The sequence below is a fragment of the Hylobates moloch genome, unplaced genomic scaffold, assembly GCF_009828535.3.
Source record: "Hylobates moloch isolate HMO894 unplaced genomic scaffold, HMol_V3 SCAFFOLD_32, whole genome shotgun sequence".
Taxonomy (NCBI): Eukaryota; Metazoa; Chordata; class Mammalia; order Primates; family Hylobatidae; genus Hylobates; species Hylobates moloch.
Genome location: NW_026652307.1, coordinates 1,660,226 through 1,668,799, shown reverse-complemented (window position 1 = coordinate 1,668,799; position 8,574 = coordinate 1,660,226). Strand labels below are relative to the sequence as shown.

The 8,574-nt window shown below is 42.3% G+C and overlaps 1 protein-coding gene across 3 annotated transcripts in view; it reads right to left on the bottom strand.

The window, feature by feature from the left end:
* The window catches only part of LOC116463292 (synaptonemal complex protein 2), a 100,517-nt gene that overhangs the window by 16,550 nt on the left and 75,393 nt on the right, over positions 1–8,574 (bottom strand). The window lies entirely within an intron of this gene.

The window sequence follows — 8,574 nt, the reverse complement described above, 5'->3', positions numbered from 1 at the left end:
TTTTTTTTTTTTTTTTTTTTTTTTGAGACAGAGTCTCACTCTGTCGCCCAGGCTGGAGTGCAGTGGCGCGATCTCGGCTCACTGCAAGCTCCGCCTCCCGGGTTCATGCCATTCTCCTGCCTCAGCCTCTCCAAGTAGCTGGGACTACAGGCGCCCGCCACCACGCCCGGCTAATTTTTTGTATTTTTAGTAGAGACAGGGTTTCACCGTGGTCTCGATCTCCTGACCTCGTGATCCGCCCGCCTCGGCCTCCCAAAGTGCTGGGATTACAAGCGTGAGCCACCGCGCCCGGCCTATTACTCATTTCTGTATCTAGATTTGAGCTCAGTGCATATCATATAATAGATGTTCAAATGGCTGGTTAATACTTTATCAATTACAATGAAAATGCTGACACCACATAGGACTTGAATTTTAGGAGACATATTAGTTCTCTTTGAACTTAGTAAATTCCTACTTAAAACTGCCATATTCATTAGTTTGTTCATTCACATTGTTGTAAGCCTACTTTTCCAGACACTCTTTTAGCTTCTGAAAATTGTGATGAATAAGACATACAAGTTTCCTACCCCCACAGAATTTACAGGAGTAGAGTTTGTGGAGGCAAGGCAGAAATAAAGAAATTTCAGATACCAAAAATTGCTATATGATAGACAGAAATAGTAACATTAATTGGATGGTGAGGGAAGTGCTGTCTAAAGAATTACCACTTAAATGGACACGTGAAAAACAGCAAGAGTTCCCAGAAAAATGGAATCTCAAAACCAAAGATTTAGAAAAAAGTGAGATTGTTCAAGTAATAGCTTGAGGCATACTCAACAAGGGGGAAAGGAGAACAAAATAAGGGTAAAGAGAGGCAGAGGTCAGCTCATGTGGGGCCTTCTAGGCCATGATATAAAGGCTGGGTTTTAATAAGTTTTAATAATTCAGATGAAATGCAGATTAATAAAATAAGGCATTTAAAGTAGTATAATTTTGTGGCATTTAGTACATTCACAATGTTATGTAACTACCACCTCACCTCTATCTAGTTCCAAAACATTTCATCACAACATAACTTTTAAGGAGTCACTCCCCATTCTTCCTTTCCCTCATCCCCTGACAACCACTAATCTGCTTTCTGTCCCTGTGGATTTACCTATTCTGGGCATTTCATATAAATGAAATCCTAAAATGTATGACCTTGTGTGTCTTGTTCTTTCACTTAGAATGTTTTTGAGGTTCATCCACATTGTAGCATGACTATATACTCCTTTCCTTTTATAGCTGAATAATATTCCACTGTATTGATATATACCACATTTTGTTTATTCATCATCAGTTGACAGCCATTTGGGTTGTTTCCACCTTTTGACTATTGTGAATAGTATTGCTGTGAACATTCTCATCCAAGTGTTTGTTCAATCTGTTTTCAATTCTGTTATATTTTAGATATTTGTCCCTGCCCAAATCTCATGTTGAATTGTAATACCCAATGCTGGAGATGGGGCCTGGTGGGATTTGTCTGGGTCATGGGAGTGGATCCGTCATGGCTTGGTGCTGTCTTCACAATAGTGAGTTCTCACAAGATCCGGTCATTTAAAACTGTGTGGCACCTGCCCCTGCAACTCACTCTCTTGCTTGCTCCTGCTTTTGCCATGTGACTTGCCTGCTTTCTCTTTACCTTCCACCACGATTGTAAGCTTCCTGAGGCCTCGCTAGAAGCCAAACAGGTGCCAGCACCATGCTTCCTGTAAAGCCTGCAGAACTGTGAGCCAATTAAATCTCTTTTATTTATAAGTTACACAGTCTCAGATATTTCTTTGTATCAATGTAAGAATGGACTAATACAGAACGTTGGTACCGAGGAGTGGGACATTGCTATAAAGGTACCTGAAAATGTGGAAGCAGGTTTGGAACTGGTTAAGAGATTAGAAGAGTGAGGAGGGCTCAGAAGAAGAAAGAAAGATAAGGGATCCATATGAACTTTAGTTTTTTCCAATTCTTTGAAGAAAGTCATTGGTAGCTTGATGGGGATGGCATTGAATCTATAAATTACGTTGGGCAGTATGGCCATTTTCATGATATTGATTCTTCCTACCCATGAGCATGGAATGTTCTTCCATTTGTTTGTATCCTCTTTTATTTCATTGAGCAGTGCTTTGTAGTTCTCTCCTTGAAGAGGTCTTTCACGTCCCTTGTAAGTTGGATTCCTAGGTATTTTATTCTCTTTGAAGCAACTGTGAATGGGAGTTCACTCATGATTTGGCTCTCTGTTTGTCTGTGATTGGTGTACAAGAATGCTTGTGATTTTTGTACATTGATTTTGTATCCTGAGACTTTGCTGAAGTTGCTAATCAGCTTAAGGAGATTTTGGGCTGAGACAATGGGGTTTTCTAGATATACAATCATGTCATCTGCAAACAGGGACAATTTGACTTCCTCTTTTCCTAATTGAATACCCTTTATTTCCTTCTCCTGCCTGATTGCCCTGGCCAGAACTTCCAGCACAATGTTGAATAGGAGTGGTGAGAGAGGGCATCCCTGTCTTGTGCCAGTTTTCAAAGGGAATGTTTCCAGTTTTTGCCCATTCAGTATGATATTGGCTGTGGGTTTGTCATAGATAGCTCTTATTATTTTGAGATACGTCCCGTCAATACCTAATTTATTGAGAGTTTTTAGCATGAAGGGTTGTTGAATTTTGTCAAAGGCCTTTTCTGCATCTATTGCGATAATCATGTGGTTTTTGTCTTTGGTTCTGTTTATATGCTGGATTACATTTATTGATTTGCGTATGTTGACTTGCATCCCAGGGATGAAGCCCACTTGATCATGGTGGATAAGCTTTTTGATGTGCTGCTGGATTCGGTTTGCCAGTATTTTATTGAGGATTTTTGCATCAATGTTCATCAAGGATATTGGTCTGAAATTCTCTTTTTTGGTTATGTCTCTGCTAGGCTTTGGTATCAGGACGATGCTGGCCTCATAAAATGTGTTAGGGAGGATTCCCTCTTTTTCTATAGATTGGAATAGTTTCAGAAGGAATGGTACCAGTTCCTCCTTGTACCTCTGGTAGAATTCGGCTGTGAATCCATCAGGTCCTGGACTCTTTTTGGTTGGTAAGCTATTGATTATTGCCACAATTTCAGCTCCTGTTATTGATCTATTCAGAGATTCAATTTCTTCCTGGTTTAGTCTTGGGAGGGTGTATTTGTCGAGGAATTTATCCATTTCTTCTGGATTTTCTAGTTTATTTGTGTAGAGGTGTTTGTAGTATTCTCTGATGGTAGATTGTATTTCTGTGGGATCAGTGGTGATATCCCCTTTTTCATTTTTTACTGCATCTATTTGATTCTTCTCTCTTTTCTTCTTTATTAGTCTTGCTAGCAGTCTATCAATTTTGTTGATCTTTTCAAAAAACCAGCTCCTGGATTCATTAATTTTTTGAAGGGTTTTTTGTGTCTCTATTTCCTTCAGTTCTGCTCTGCTTTTAGTTATTTCTAGCCTTCTGCTAGCTTTTGAATGTGTTTGCTCTTGCTTTTCCAGTTCTTTTAATTGTGATGTTAGGGTGTCAATTTTGGATCTTTCCTGCTTTCTCTTGTGGGCATTTAGTGCTATAAATTTCCCTCTACACACTGCTTTGAATGTGTGCCAGAGATTCTGGTATGTTGTGTCTTTGTTCTCGTTGGTTTCAAAGAACACCTGGCTTGGAGGGTCCTATGCCCACGGAGACTCGCTGATTGCTAGCACAGCAGTCTGAGATCAAACTGCAAGGCGGCAGCGAGGCTGGGGGAGGAGCGCCCGCCATTGCCCAGGCTTGCTTAGATAAACAAAGCAGCCAGGAAGCTCGAACTGGGTGGAGCCCACCACAGTTCAAGGAGGCCTGCCTGCCTCTGTAGGCTCCACATCTGGGGGCAGGGCACAGACAAACAAAAAGTCAGCAGGAACCTCTGCAGACTTAAATGTCCCTGTCTGACAGCTTTGAAGAGAGTAGTGGTTCTCCCAGCACGCAGCTGGAGATCTGAGAACGGACAGACTGCCTCCTAAAGTGGGTCCCTGACCCCCAAGCAGCCTAACTGGGAGGCACTCCCCAGTAGGGACAGACTGACACCTCACTCGGCCAGGTACTCCTCTGAGACAAAACTTCCAGAGGAACTATCAGACAGCTGAATTTGTGGTCTCATGAAAATCCGCTGTTCTGCAGCCACCGCTGCTGACACCCAGCCAAACAGGGTCTGGAGTGGACCTCTAGCAAACTCCAACAGAACTGCAGCTGAGGGTCCTGTCTGGTAGAAGGAAAACTAACAAACAGAAAGGACATCCACACCAAAAACCCATCTGTACATCACCATCATCAAAGACCAAAAGTAGATAAAACCACAAAGATGGGGAAAAAACAGAGCAGAAAAACTGGAAACTCTAAAAAGCAGAGCACCTCTCCTCCTCCAAAGGCACAATTCAAAACTTTTGTGCCTTTGGAGGAGGAGAGGTGCTCTGCTTTTTAGCACTCCCAAAAAGTGGAAAGACACCCTACAGAATGGGAGAAAATATTTGCAAATTGTGTCTCTTAGAGTCTAGTATTCAAAATATTTAAAGAAGTGTTACAACCAAACAACAAAACACAACCCAAATACAAATGGCCAAAGGACTTGAATAAGCATTTCTTCAGAGAAGACCTACAAATGGCCAGTAAGCACATAGAAAGATATTCAGCATGATTAGTCATTAGGGAAATGTAAATCAATACCATAATGAAATGCTGCTTTATCCCCACTTGATACCTAGAATCAAAAAAACAATAAATTTTGGTGAGGGCGTGGAGAAATTGGAACTCTTGGACATTTCTGGGGCAGTGTAAAATAATGCAGCCACAGTGGAAAACAGTTTGGTGGTTCCTCAAAAAAGTTAAACGTAATAGTTACCATATGACCCAGCAATTCTATTAGGTATATGCCGAAAAGAATTTGTATTAGTCTGCTTTGCATTGCTGTAAAGAAATACCTGATACAGCATAATTTATACATAATAGACGTTTAATTGGCTTGTGGTTCTGCAGGCTTTATGGGAAGCATGGTGCTGACATCTGCTTACCTTCAAGGGAGGCCTCACCAAGCTTATCATGGGGGAGGGTGAAGAGGAAGCAGTCAGGTTATATGGTGAAAGCAAGAGAAGAGAGACAGGGAGGGAGAGAGAGAGGAGGAGGTGCCACACACTTTTAAATGACCAGATCTCATGAGAGCTCACTCACTATTGTGAAGACAGCATCAAGCCATGAGGGACCAGCCCCTAGGACCCAAACACCTCCCACCAGGCCCTACCTCCCACATTGGGGATGATAATTCAACATGAGATTTGGTGGGAACAAATATTCAAACTACATCATTCTACCCCTGGCCCCTCCCAAATCCCATATCCATCTCACATTGCAGTATACAACCATGCCTTCCCAAGAGTTGCCCGAAGTCTTAACTCATTCCAGCATTAACTCAAAAGTCCCAAGTCCAAAGTCTCATCTGAGACAAGGCAAATAAATCCCTTCCACCCATGAGCCTGTAACATCAAAGGCAGGTTATTTACTTCCAAGATACGATGAGGGTATAGGCATTGGGTAAATATTCCCATTCCAAAAGGGAGAAATCAGCCAAAAGAAGGGGGCAGCAGGCACCATGCAAGTCCCAAACCCAGCAGGGTAGTCATTAAATCTTAAAGCTCTAAAATAATCCTTAACTCCATGTCCCACTTCTCATACATCTTCTGAAATCTAAGTGGAGGGTGCCAAGCCTCATTCACTCTTGCACTCTATGCACCTGTAGGCTTAACACCACGTGGAAACCACCAAGGCTTATGGTGACTTGTGCTCTCCAGAGTGGTAGCATAAGCAGTATCTGGGGCCCTTTGAGCTGAGGCTGGACCTGGAGTCAGGGATGTAAGGAGCAGTGTCCTGAGGCTGTACAGGACATGGGCCCTGGGCGTGGCCTACAAACCATTCTTCCATCCTAGGCCTCTGGGCCCCTTGTGGTAGGGGCTGCAATGAAAGTTCTCTAAAATGCCTTCAAGGCCTTTTCCCCATTGTCTTGATAGTAGCACTTGGTTCCCTTTTAGTTATGCCAGTATCTCTAGTAAGTGGTTGCTCAACAGCCTGCTTGAATTCCTCTCCCAAAATAGCTTTTTCTTTCTCTGCCACACAGCCAGGCTGCGAATTTTCAAAACTTTTACTCTCCATTTTTGGTTTAAATATAATTTCCAATGTTGAGTCATTTCTTTGTTCCCACATGGGAGCATAGGCTGTTAGAAGCAGCCACTCCACTTCTTGAACACTTTGCTGCTTAGAAATTTCTTCAACCAGATACCTTAGGTCATCATTCTCAAATCCAAACTTCCACAGATCCCTAAGGCATGAACAGAATGCATCCAGCATAAAATGTGTGACCTTTGCTCCAGTTTCTTGTAAGTTCCTCATTTCCATCTGAGACCTCTTCAACCGAGACTTCACTGTCCATATCACTATCAGCATTGTGGTCGCAACCGCAACCACTTAACCAATCTCTAAGAAGCTGCAAGCTGCTCGGGCGCGTGGCTCATGCCTGTAATCCCAGCACTTTGGGAGGCCGAGGCGGGCGGATCCGGAGGTCAGGAGATCGAGACCATCTTGGCTAACACAGTGAAACCCTGTCTCTACTAAAAATACAAAAAATTAGCTGGGTGAGGTGGCGGGCACCTGTAGTCCCGGCTGCTTGGGAGGCTGAGGCAGGAGAATGGCGGGAACCCCGGGGGGCGGAGCCTGCAGTGAGCCGAGATCGCGCCATTGCACTCCAGCCTGGGCGACAGGGAGACTCTGTCTCGAAAAAAAAAAAAAAGCTGCAAGCTTTCTCTTATCTTTGTTTTTTTATTATACTTTAAGTTTTAGGGTACATGTGCACAATGTGCAGGTTCGTTACATATGCATACATGTGCCATGTTGGTGTGCTGCACCCATTAACTCATCATTTAACATTAGGTATATCTCCTAATGCTATCCTTCCCCCTCCCCCCACCCTACAACAGGCCCCAGTGTGTGATGTTCCCCTTCATGTGTCCATGTGTTCTCATTGTTCAATTCCCACCTGTGAGTGAGAACATGCGGTGTTTGGTTTGTTGTCCTTGTGATAGTTTGCTCAGAATGATGGTTTCCAGCTTCATCCATGTCCCTACAAAGGACATGAACTCATCATTTTTTATGGCTGCATAGTATTCCATGGTGTGTATGTGCCATATTTTCTTAATCCAGTCTATCATTGTTGGACATTTGGCTTGGTTCCAAGTCTTTGCTATTGTGAATAGTGCTGCAATAAACATACGTGTGCATGTGTCTTTATAGCAGCATGATTTATAATCCTTTGGGTATATACCCAGTAATGGGATTGCTGGGTCAAATGGTATTTCTAGTTCTAGATCCCTGAGGAATCGCCACACTGACTTCCACAATGGTTGAACTAGTTTATAGTCTCACCAACAGTGTAAAAGTGTTCCTGTTTCTCCACATCCTCTCCAGCACCTGTTGTTTCCTGACTTTTTAATGATGGCCATTCTAACTGGTGTGAGATGGTATCTCATTGTGGTTTTGATTTGCATTTCTCTGATGGCCAGTGATGAGCATTTTGTCATGTGTCTTTTGGCTGCATAAATGTCTTCTTTTGAGAAGTGTCTGTTCATATCCTTTGCCCACTTTTTGATGAGGTTGTTTGTTTTTTTCTTGTAAATTTGTTTGAGTTCATTGTAGATTCTGGATATTAGCCCTTTGTCAGATGAGTAGATTGCAAAAATTTTCTCCCATTCTGTAGGTTGCCTGTTCACTCTGATGGTAGTTTCTTTTGCTGTGCAGAAGCTCTTTAGTTTAATGAGATCCCATGTGTCAATTTTGGCTTTTGTTGCCATTGCTTTTGGCATTTTAGACATGAAGTCCTTGCCCATGCCTATGTCCTGAATGGTATTGCCTAGGTCTCCTTCTAGGGTTTTTATGGTTTTAGGTCTAACATGTAAGTCTTTAATCCATCTTGAATTAATTTTTGTATAAGATGTAAGGAAGGGATCCAGTTTCAGCTTTCTATATATGGCTAGCCAGTTTTCCCAGCACCATTTATTAAATAGGGAATTGTTTCCCCATTTCTTGTTTTTGTCAGGTTTGTCAAAGATCAGATGGTTGTAGATATGCAGCATTATTTCTGAGGGCTCTGTTCTGTTCCATTGGTCTATATCTCTGTTTTGGCACCAGTACCATGCTGTTTTGGTGACTGTAGCCTTGTAGTATAGTTTGAAGTCAGGTAGTGTGATGCCTCCAGCTTTGTTCTTTTGGCTTAGGATTGACTTGGCAATGCGGGCTCTTTTTCAAGTGGGCTTCATCCCTGGGATGCAAGGCTGGTTCAACATATGCAAATCAATAAATGTAATCCAGCATATAAACAGAACCAAAGACAAAAACCACATGATTATCTCAATAGATGCAGAAAAGGCCTTTGACAAAATTCAACAACCCTTCATGCTAAAAACTCTCAATAAATTAGGTATTGATGGGACGTATCTCAAAATAATAAGAGCTATCTATGACAAACCCACAGC